This window comes from Aptenodytes forsteri, unplaced genomic scaffold (genome assembly GCF_000699145.1).
Source record: "Aptenodytes forsteri isolate BGI_AS27 unplaced genomic scaffold, ASM69914v1 Scaffold289, whole genome shotgun sequence".
NCBI lineage: Eukaryota > Metazoa > Chordata > Aves > Sphenisciformes > Spheniscidae > Aptenodytes > Aptenodytes forsteri.
This window is the reverse complement of record NW_008795025.1, coordinates 2,009,533-2,013,362: the sequence shown is the minus strand read 5'-3', so window position 1 is coordinate 2,013,362 and position 3,830 is coordinate 2,009,533.

Here is a 3,830-nt window from a genome sequence, read left to right as displayed (position 1 = left end):
GGTGGGGGGTGTGGAGGGGGGACAAAAGCTTCCTGCACTTTCTGCAAGTTCCTTTTGTTGCTGGAATGAGGTTAAAGAAATTTGGCTCTTGGCACCTGCGTCATACAGAGAGAGGAGACAGTTCGGGGAGGGGAGGAGGTTTCTTGCTGCATACTCGCAGGCAGTGCTGGGGGGGCCTCATTCACCCCCTCTCCCCATCAAGCCCATGCTTCGTATCTCCTTCTCACCCCGTTCCCTCCCTCCTCCTGCCCACGGCTCCCCTCTGCTGAGGGCTGAGCACAGCCCGATTCCCTGCAGGGCCATGCTGGCAGCCGCTGGGGAAGCAGCATCCCTAACTCCAGGCGGGGTGGAAACAACCCTGCGCAGTCTTTCCTCCAGCACACGGCTGCCGTCTGCCCGTAGATACTGCTGGCAGACACGAAGACCACTCAGGCCCTCTGCTGAGCCTTAACCCCAGCTTTCTGCTTCAATTCACCAAAGTTTGAATGTGATTTTTGCCTCCTCTCCTGCCTGCTCAGGAATACCTTGCAGGCAGCGACAGTGCCTTGCTCTAGGAGAGCCGACCCCTTGGGGTTGCCCTGGAAGGGGCCATCTGAGAGCTCTGGGCTGAAGGATGCTCCCTGAGCCTTCGCTGAGCTGCAACTTGTAAAGCCAGAGCACGGAGCACTCATTTGGTGAGGTCGCCTCTGAGCGGAGGGGTGGCCGAGCATCTGGAGGAAGGGACGGTGAGGGTGTTTCCAAGGAGCGCGTTAATTAGGTGTGCTTTGTTAGCAGTTACCTGTTACAGCTTCTGGCAGAATCCATCTGTCCAGAGAGGTGGAGGAGGCTGAGCCCGGTGCGGGGATGCTTCCTGGAGAGACAGGGGGTTCACCAAGGCACTGCGGAGCCTGAGGGGAAGAAGCATCCCTGTATCCTGCCCTCCTGGCTGGAAATGAGGAGCACCTTGCCGCTGTAAGCTCCTGTCTGTGTGTTGGCTGAGACTACACATCCCCTCCTGCAGTGGCACTGGGGTCTCAAGGAAGGGCCATATTTGGGGGTTGCTTTCTGCTGGCTGCATCCCTGTGGCTGTCGTTCCACACCCCCCCGCCCCTTGCACCCCCATGGGACTTGTGTCTGCAGGCAGGGAAACTGCAGCACAGGGAATGGGCAGGAAGGCAGAGGGGGTCGGAGGGGGTTTTCCTGTACCTTTGGTGGACCATGAGCCTGGCTGTTTATTTGACTTTCAGGTCTGTGCTCACAGCGATGGGGTGTGAACCCCCAGGACGGGATGCCGGGTAGGCGGGCTCGGTGGGAGAGAGGGGCCATGGAGCATCGCCGGCCCTGCCAGCCTGCCGAGAGGGCAGGTCCCCTCCAGGGTACCTGGGCAGCAAGAGGTGGTCAGTCCTCAGGGGCTGGGGCTTTTACTGGGACCACAGAGCAGATTCAGGCCCCAGGGTGGTATGGATCCACATGTAGATCCATACTGCCAGGACTGGAAGATACAGTGCCAGTTGCCAGGTCTCATCATGCTGGTGCTTGGGGGTGATTTGGCTGTAAAACCTGGCAAACCAAGGCTGAGGAGAAGGTCTATTTTGGGCTGAGGTTGGGGTTTCCTCTGGGCTCAGCTCCTGGTGAGTGGAGGTGGCTCTGTGGGCAGGGACAGGCTGTGCTCCGCTGTGTCCAGGGGGCTGCTCGTGGGGTACAGGGGAGCTCAAGCCACCCCCCTGGAGAACTCCCTGCCCTGCACCCCAAACCCACTCAGAAGGGGCTTGGCGGGTAGCTTTGAGCATCACCAGGGGGAGGACAGAAGGCTGCAGGGATGGTTTGTCACCGCAAGGCAGCAGCCATGGGGGGACACATGGATATCTTGCTGTTCCCCTGATGGTGATGCTCCAGGCTCCCCAGTCCCCCCTAAAGCAGCTCAAGGACCGCATTAGGAGGCAGAAATAAATCCTAGGGGAGCCCTTCCCTGACACAGCTGCAGCTCTGGCTGCCAACAGCTTCATCTGCAGCTCTGGGGGGGGGCAGGCATCCAAACCTGCTAGTCTGGGGTGGACTGGGGGCTGCGGCTCCTGCCCCCAGCGCAGGGTGTCTATGGGGCTCCCAGCCCTCTCCCTGCTCCCGTTCATCTTGCCTGAGTGCGTAGCAAATGCAATAAATGCCGAGAAAAATGCTAATTAGTGAGTACAAGCATGCAGGGTGTAAAGTAGATGTTTAACCATATTATATAAACAAACATAAAGGAGCCATAAATTAGGCGGGGGAAGAAGTCGATCCATCGATGGAACTGCCCAGGCAGAAAAGATAAAGGCAGCATGCAGTGGCCGAGGGACAGGGGCACGACACGGCTGTTACCTGTAATCCTCTCTCCTTTTAATTGCGCCTGTAATGAGAAACAAAATGTCAATGTCGTTAGACGCTGCCTCTCCCCGTAGGGTGGTGCCAGCCAGGGGACCAGCATCCTATGGCCAGGCCAGGGTTAAAATCCCATCAAGGGCAAAGCCTGGGATCTCTTGGATTCTCCCAGCTCTCAGGAACTGGTCTCTAACCATACCCAGTTTGCTGGCTGGAGTTACTGGGAGGTGGCTGCTATAATTTGATGGCATTAAGTGCTTGAAGCTCAAGGTCTCCATGGGACCTGCTCGACGGCTTGACTAGTTCCTGATCTCCCCTAACCCACATCACTGCTCTCAGCCCGGTGTCACCCTTGCTGTGCAAGAAATAAAATAAGGAAATAATAAGGGATAGGGATAGGAAATTAAAAAATAAAATAGAAAATATGGGGCAGGTTTGGCAGGTGCCGTTAGTCCACCCCTTGTATCAGGGTTTTTTTCCCCAGCGCTCTCTCGCATGTCTCACAAGGCAGGTTGAGCCTTCCTTACTGATGTGCCTGAAACGAATCCCGGGGTGCTCAGCACCATTTCACCTCACCTTTAGTTAAAGATTGTCCCCATCGGCTGCCTCTGCTCCCGCAACCCTCAAGGAGAGCTGCTTCAATTGCGTTTTATGGGGTTTGTAAAGGGCATCTCCCCTCCATCCCTCCCCACTATTCCCTGGCCAAATGAGGGTTTGCGAGCCCCTTCCCGCTGGGGCAGCAGTGTCCCTGCACAAATTTGTTGGTGATGGTATTCCCTGAAATAGCCCCAAAGTTTGGAGTAGTTGGACTGCTCCAGCCCAGGGACGGGCAGCTGAAGCCAGCAGCTGGCTCAGCACTGCCTGTCAAGACATCACATCCCCACCTGCCTCTTGGCCTCCGGACCTGCTCGGGGAGTTTTCCAACCAAATTAATATTCAAAGGAAAATCCTTCCTTGCCAAAATCTCAGCACCAAACCTCCCACCCACAGGCTGCCACAGGGTGCTGCGAGCACCTCTCCTCCTGCACCTTCCCAGTCCCCTCCAGCTTGTCATCCTCATCTCAGAGCTTGATTTTATTTTCCCTTTATAATTACCCAGCGCAATCTCTCCCAGAAGCTCCTTGATGAGGCCCAGGCAATTGTTTGGTTCTTTTTTTCCCCCCCTCTATTTTCCTTGATGCTTTGCAATGTCAAAGCCTTACATTTCCATAAACCAGAACGTTTCTCCCCAGCAAAGCATCCACAGGGCAGCAGGTGGAAACAGGGAGCTGAAAAGCCAGGGCAGGCATTGGCAAGGTGCTGGCAGCTGCCTTGCTTATGTCTCCCAGCTTCAACCAGCTGCCTTCAGTAAAACATAATGCTTTTAATAAGCTGGTGTGGTGAGCTGGTCCTGCCAGCACGTAAGCAGCTGGATCAGCAGAGGTTGGGAAAACACGGGGTGGGTGGAGGTGTCACAGCTGCGGGATGTCACACGTCCCCTCTCCTCCTCCCCATGC